This window comes from Octodon degus, unplaced genomic scaffold (assembly GCF_000260255.1).
Source record: "Octodon degus isolate 3935 unplaced genomic scaffold, OctDeg1.0 scaffold00041, whole genome shotgun sequence".
NCBI classification, from domain to species: domain Eukaryota; kingdom Metazoa; phylum Chordata; class Mammalia; order Rodentia; family Octodontidae; genus Octodon; species Octodon degus.
In genome coordinates this window covers 11,788,554-11,796,652 of record NW_004524617.1, presented here as the reverse complement: position 1 = coordinate 11,796,652, position 8,099 = coordinate 11,788,554, and positions in this window count along the sequence as shown.

The window sequence follows — 8,099 nt, the reverse complement described above, 5'->3', positions numbered from 1 at the left end:
AGTAGAGGAATAGCTGTTTTAAAGGGGATTTCCATACCAACTTTTTAAAGGAGTCTCCATAGTGATTTCCATAACGGTTGCACCAGTCTACATTGCCATCGGCAGTGGAGAAGGGTTCCATTTTCCCCACAGCCTCTTCAACATTTGTTATTGGGTGATATCTTTATGTTAGCCATTCTTTCTGGGGTGAGATGATTTTTCAGTGTAGTTTTAATTTGCATTTCATGAATGGCTGGTGGCATGGAGCATTTTTTCATATATTTATTTGCTTGTTTAATTTCTTCCTCTGAGAAGTGTGTGTTCATCTCGGATGCCCATTTCTGTATTGGGTCTTTAAATTTCGGGGCTGTAGTGTTTTTTACTTCTTTATCGATTCTAGAGAGCGGACCTTTGTCTGAGTATGTATTTGTCATGATTTTTTCCAAATTTGTGGGTTGCCTTTTCACTTTTTTCGTAACTTCTTTTGATGTGAAAAAATCTTCTCAGTACGAGCAGGTCTCAGTTGTTAATTCTTTCAACTGTTTCCCTGCTATTTGATTTCTGTCCATGAACTCGTTGCCTACCCCGATGCCTTCAAGAGTTCCTCCTCCTTTCTTTTCCAGGAGATTTAGTGTCTCTGTTTTAATGTTTAGATCTTTAATCCATTTCGAGTTTAGTTTAGTGCATGGTGATAGACCTGGGTCAAGTTTGAGTTTTTGGCATGTAGAGAGCCAGTTTTTCCAGCACCATTTGTTAAAGAGGCTATCTTTCTTCCAGTGAGTATGTTTGGCCCCTTTGTCAAAGATAAGGTGGCTGAGTGTGTTCATAGGGGCTTCAGCATCTTCTACTCTATTCCATTGATCCTCAGGTCTATTTTGTTGCCAGTACCATGCTGATTTTATCACAGTAGCCTTGTAGTATAATTTCAAGTCAGGAATGGTAATGCCTCTTGCCTTGTCTTTATTGCCCAGAATTGCCTTTGCTATTCTATGTCTTTTCTGGTTCCAGATAAATTTTAGGAATGATTTCACTATGTCTGTGAGATATGTCGGTGGTAGTCTGAGAGGGATTGCACCAAATCTGTACAGCAATTTTGGGAGTATGGCCATCTTCACAATGTTGGTTTTTCCTATCCAGGTGCATGGACTATCTTTCCATTTTCTGAAATCCTATACGATCTCTTTTTTAAGAGTATTGTAATTTTCCTTGAAAAGAACTTTGACTTCTTTAGTTAGGTTATTTCCAAGGTATTTCATTTTCCTCGGTGCTATTGAAAAAGATATTGTTTGTATAATTTCCCTTTCAATGTGTTTGTTGTCTGTGTAGAGTAATGCTATTGACTTTTGGGTACTGACTTTATAATCTGCTCTCCTACTGAATTTATTGTATTAATTCTAGTAGCTTTTTGGTGGAGTTTTTTGGGTCTTCTAAGTAAAGTATAATGTCATCTGCAAATAAAGATAATTTCACTTGTTCTTTGCCTATTCTTATTCCTTTTATTTCTTACTTTTGTCTAATGGCTGTAGCTAATGATTGCATAACTATATTGAACAGGAATGGTGATAGAGAACATCCTTGTCTTGTACCCGATCTAAGAGTGAAAGATTTCAGTTTTTCTCCATTTAGGATTATGTTAGCTGTTGGGTTTTCATAAATGGCTTTTACCAGATTGAAGTAGAGGCCATCTATTCCAATTTTCTGTAGGACTTTGAATATGAATGAGTGTTGGACTTTGTCAAATGCCTTTTCTGCATCAATGGAGATGATCCTGTGGATTTTAGTTTTCGCTCTATTGATACAGTGTATTACATTGATAGATTTTCGAATATAGAACCATCCTTGCATCCCTGGGATGAATCGTACCTGGTCATGATGTATGATCTTCTTGAAGATTTGCTATATTCTGTTTGCTAGTATTTTATTGAGCATTTTGGCATCTATGTTCATGATGGAGATAGGCCTGTAGTTCTCTTTCTTAGTTGCATCTTTACCTGGTTTTGTTATTAGTATAATACTTGCCTCCAGGAATGATTTTGAGAGGATTGTTTCCTTTTCAACTTCATGGAAGAGTTTGTGGAGTATAGGGACTACATCTTCTGTAAATATCTTGTACAATTCAGCTGTGAATCCATCCGGACATGGACTTTTCTTTGCCGGTATGTTTTTAATTGCATTTCATGTTTCATTGGCTGTTATTGGGCTAGTGAGAGTGGTTATATCTTGTCTATTCAGTTGTGGTAATTTGTACCTTTCTAGGAATGTGTCCATTTCTTCTGTGTCTTGTATTCTGTGACAGTAGAGATTCTCAAAGTAGCTATTGATAATCTTCTGAATTTGCACTGAGTCTGTGGCACTTACACCCTTTTCATTCCTTATTGCTTGTATTTGAATTTTTTCTTTCCTCTGTTTGATGAGGTTAGCTAGGGGCTTAGCAATTTTATTTAATCCTTGAAATAAACAGCTTTTTGCTTTTTTAATTCTTTGAACTGTTTTCTTTGTCTCAATTGAATTAATTTCTTCTCTAATCTTTATGATTTCCTCCCGTCTTTGGGTTCTCTTTTTGTTTTCCCTTCCTTTTCTTGTTGTTGAAGGTGCAGCATTAGGGTAGTTATTTGTTTCCGTTTTGTTTTTCTAATGTGTGAGTTCACAGCTGTGAAGTTCCCTCTGAGAACTGCTTTCATCGTATCCCATAAATTACGATAAGTTGTGCTTGAATTTTCTTTGAATTGTAGATATTGTTGAATTTCTTGTTTAATTTCATCTGTGACCCATTGGTTGCTGAGTAGGGTGTCATTTAATTTCCATGTATTAAAGTTCTTTTCTGGTTTCTTTTGTCATTTATTTCCAGTTTCATTGCAATGTGGTCAGATAATGTGCATGGATTAATTTCTGTTTTCTTGCATATACTTAATCATGACCTATGCATCAGTATGTGGTCTATTTTCAAAAATGACCCATGTGCAGCTGAGAAAAATGTGTATTCAGCTTTGTTTGGATGGAACGCTCTGTATATGTCCACCAAGTCCATTTGTTTAAAACTCTCGTTCAGTTCTGTTATTTCTTTGCTAAGTTTTTGTCTGGTTTACCTATGTTTTGGAGATAAGGGTGTGTTAAAGTCTCCAGTTAATATTGTGGTGTTGGTTATTAGAATTTTCATGTCCATTAAGATTTGTTTTATATAGTTGGGTGTTGTCGTGTTTTTTGCATACATATTTATGAGGGTTATCTCTTCCTCTTGAATTTTTCTCCTAACCACTATATAGTGGCCTTCTTTATTTCGCTTGATCATTGTTGGTTTTAAGTTGAGACTGTCTGAGAACAGGATTGCTACCCCTGCTTTTTTCTGAGGTGCTGTGTCATGCAGTATTGTGTTCCACCCTTTGATTTTCAGCCTATGAATGTCTTTATGAGTTAAATGTGTTTCTTGTATACAGCATATTGTTGGATTTTGTTTCCTAATCCACTGTGCCAGTCTATTTCTCTTAATTGGTGAATTGAGTCCATTTACATTGATGGTTAGAATTGAGATGTATTGGCTTATGTTTGCCATGTTATTTACCTGTTATCGTTTAGTCCTTTTTCTCCTGTGTTTATTTGCTTACCCAATTTAGTTTGTTTCTTCTGTTCTCATTCGTTGGGTTCTGATCGTTTTGTTCCCTCTCTTGGTCATCTTTCAGAAGCCTGTGTAGTGTTAGCTTTGTCATCATGAAATTCTTTACCTGTTCTTTGTCATGAAAGTATTTAACTTCTCCATCAAAGTTGAAAGACAGTTTTGCAGGGTTTAGTAGTTTGGACTGGAATTTGTTTTCATAGAGGATTTGAAGTACTCTGCTCCATGCTCTTCTTGCCTTCATTGGTTTTGAAGAAAAGTCGGCCATAATTCTCATGGGTTTTCCTTTGAATGTGATCTGCTTCTTTTCTCTAGCAGCTTTCAGCATATTAATCTTTGCTGAGTTTCTGGGTTTTTGACTATTATATGTCTCCGTGTGTTTTTCATTGGGTTGAGCTTATTTGGTGTTCTGTATGCTTCGGTTAACTGAATGTCAGATTGTTTCCTCATATTTGGGAATTTTTCTGCTATTACTTCTGCCCATATTTTTTTAGTGTCATTCGTATTGACTCCTTCTTTCTTATTGATGGCTATCAGTCTCACATTGTTCATTTTTGCATCATCTTGCAGGTGATGGATTATTCTTTCCTTCATCCTTGTTGTTTTTAAGAGATCCTTTCTTACCTTTTCATTATCTGCACCAGCATCTTCGTGATCTGAAACTCTGTGTTCATTTTCAGTTAAACTGTTTTGCAAGCATGTGATTGAGGATTTTATTTCCTCTATATCTCTTTGACTCTGCTTCATGCGATCTATTTCTTTCCTGTATTGCTCATTCAAGGAATCCGTCATTTTTCTAATCTCCTTTATTTTTTTTTAACAGTGTCTTCTTTAGAATCAGTTATAAGTTGTTTTACTGCAGAATTTTTTTCAGATTGGGTTTCCTCTCTATGTGTCTTTAGTTGCTTCTTTAGTTTAGATGCTATGAGTTCTGAGAATTGTGTTTTTATTTGATCTAAGAATTGCGCTGTGAGTTCCTCTATATCTTTCTGCTTTTGCTTATTTAATATCGACACTATGAATTCATGCATTTGAGCAGAGCTAGTGTCCTCTGCGCATGTTCTGTGTGGGTATTAGGTATCCTTCATATGTTTCTGCATTTGAATCTTTTCTGCAGATGTTATTAATTCTCAGGCATTTCTTTTTTATTTGTAATCTGAATTCCTCTATATCTTTCTGCAGCTATTTCTTTATTTCAGAATCTGTTGTTTCATTGCTTTCTGCTGTGTGATTCCCAATTTTTCTGTGTTAGTATCATTTGTACTTGTTATGGGTGGAGTTGGGTTCTGAGATTGCATTTTATTCCTTCTCGTCATTTTGTGTAGCACTCTCTGTCTTCTCACCTTTGTTGTAGATCTTTGTTGCAGTTATAACCTGTGCGCATACTGAAGTTCAGGTGCGGATCTACAAAGTTTGGATTTATTCAGCTGTGTCTGGCTTGGGTCTGGCTGCTGTGCTCAGCTCCTTCCTGCTGTTACCCTTGGGAGTGAGCCTGTTGTGCCCCTCTCCAGGATTTTCTTCTCCCAGACTAGCTGGGTGGTTCTATCCTCTACACTCTCTGCAGGGATTGCAGCTGCAGGGTTACAGTCCAGGCCTGTATCCCAGGCCTGAGCTGAGCCTGGAGGTGACAAGGTGGAGTAGGGGGGAGAAGCAGCTCTCCCACACACTTACCGTTTCTGGTCTAGTAGTGGTTCTGGGGTTTCCCTGAACGTGGCAGAAATTCCTAATTTGTGGACGATTTAGGGGAATTGTTGCGGAGTTTTGGGTGGCATCCTAAGGTGGTGGAAGAGTGTCTCACCCACGCTGCACCTGGGGTGTGACCATTAAAAGGTTCCGCTATCGCAGGGTAGCCTGAAGTTCTCCCACACACTTACCGGACCTGGGCTAGGACTGGGTTTGTTGGTTCCCGGAACGTGGCAGAAATTCCTACTTGGTGTGCGCAGTAGGGGAGGTGCTGTGGAGTGGTGGGGGGCGTCCCAAGTGTGTGGAAGTGTGTCTCACCCACACTGCGCCTGGCCTGAGACCAGTAGTAGGTCCCACCGTCACAGGGTAGCACGAAGCTCTCCCACACACTCACCGGACCTGGGCTAGGTCTTCCTAGTTTTTTTAAGAAATCTTTTCTTACCTTTTCACTAGCTGCACCAGAATCTTCAATATCTGAAACTCTGTCTTCACTTTCACTTAAACAGTTTTCCAAGCTTGTGATTGAGATTTTTAGTTCCTCATTATCTCTTTGACTCTGCATCAGGTGATCTGTTTCTTTCCTGTATTGCTCCTCCAGGGCATCCACCATTTTTCTAATCCCTATTTTTTTATCAGTGTCTTCTTTAGAAGCAGTTATTCTTTTACTGCAATGTTTTGTTTTTAGATTGTGTTTCTTTCTTATGTTTCTGTATTTGATTCTTTACTTCAGATGCTATGCTTTTAGAGAATTCTTTTTTATTTCAGAAAAGAATTTACTTTGAAAGTTATTCTAGGGGGCTGGTGAGATGGCTCAGTGGTCTAAAGCACCCACTTAGAACAAGTTAAACTAAGCAAAACACAGGGACCGTGGTTCAATCCCCCAGCACCACATGCCAGCCAGCCCCACCCCCTGGTGGGCTGAGCTGGCCATATACACACACAAAATGAATAAATAAATAAATAAATAAATATTAAAAAAAGAAAGTTATTCTATAACTTTCTGCTGTTTTTATTTACTATCGACAGTATTATTTCATACATTTGAGCTGAACTAGTGTCCTCTGCACTTGTTCTGGGTGGGCACTGGATTTCCTTTGTATGTTTCTGCATTTGATTCTTTACTACAGATGCTATTAATTTAGGATTTCTTTTCATTTAGAATTTGAGTTCTTCTCTACCTTTCTGCAGTTCTTTCTTTATTTCAGAAGTTCTTGATTCATCGATTTCAGCTGTGTGATTCTCAATTTGTTCGTGTTAGTGTCTTCTGCACTTTTTATGTGTGGTTTTGGGTTCTGAGATTGAATTTTCTCCTCTTTGTCATTTTCTTTAGCATTGTCTTCTGACCTTTGTTGCAGATCTTTTGTGCAGTTATAACCTTAGCACCTACTGAAATTCAGGTGCAGATCTACACTGTTTGGATTTATCCAGCTGTGCCTGACTTGGGTCTGGCTGCTGTGCTCATGTCCTTCCTTTTGCTACTCTTTGAAAGTGATCCTGCTGTGCCCCTCTGGCAAGATTTCTGGTCCTGGACTAGGTGAGTCATTCTGTACCCTACACTCCCTGCAGGGATTACAGCTACATGGTTTCTACCCAGGCCTGTATACTAGGCCTGAGCAGAGTCTGAAGGGGACAAGTTGGAGTACGTGGGAGAGGAAGTTCTCCCCCACATTCACAATGCCTGGGCCACGACTGGATTTGGGGGTTCCCAGAATGTGGCAGAAATTCTTACTCTGCGGGCATGGTGGGTGTGATGCTGTGGAATGTTTGATGGGTCCGAAGCATGTTGAAGAGGTTCTCACCCACTCTGCACCTGGGCTTGGACCAGCAGGTCCCATGAGCACATTGTACCCTGAAGGTCTCCCACTCACTCACCAGGCCTTGGTAGGACTGTATCTTGGGTTACCCAGAGGGGGGTAGAAATTCCTGAAATTTAATATTTTTATATCACAATGTGATTTTGTTTTTCTTATTAGGATTACAATAATACATGTAAGTTTAAAAACTCCCTAAAGAAATATAACTAAGCTGGGAGCTAAATTCTATGACTCAGAAATTATTAATGATTTCTGGAAATATTTAAGTGTTTTCAGTGTCCTGTTCTAGGTGCAGTATTAAAGAAGTTGATTGGAATTTCTTATTCCTCTTTTCTCAGTTCTTGACTTTTGCTAGCAGGTGTTTGAATATAGTTATTCAGCGTGTGAATCTCTTCTCAACAAATATCTTTTCTTTGTGTGATGAATTTGAAAGTTCCTTTCACCTTTCTGTCCACAGATAAAGGATCTTTTAGCAGATATTGATAATATTACACGGTGGTTGCATTATCAAAGTTGTATAACTATTAAGATTTCTGCAGGTGGAATTTTGGGGGTGATTATTCGTTTCTTATGCTTTTTTTCTCCAGGAAAGTTAAGGAGGCATTAAGGGTTACATTTAAAGAAACAGCATGTCCTTTAATAGTTATGGGGAAATACCCTAAAGGAATGCGGTTTACATTCCATCTACTTTAGCACACTTAATGAAAATCTGGAGTGTGTGAAACTGCCCGGGGCCACGGGATCCAGAATAGACCCAGAATGCAGGCCTGGCATGAGAGTGAGACAACCCAGGTCCAGCCGGATCCTGAATAGACACAGAGTGCAGGCCCAGCAAGTGAATGAGACGACCCGGGGCCCAGGCCCAGCATGTGAGTGAGACCACCCAGGGCCCGCGGATCTTCATTGGACCCAGAGTGCAGGCCCAGCGAGGAACCCTTCAGCAGAACTCCCTGCAAAGAGGCTAGAGGCAAGACCCACCCAGCTGATTCAGGAGCAGAACATCTTGCCAGAGA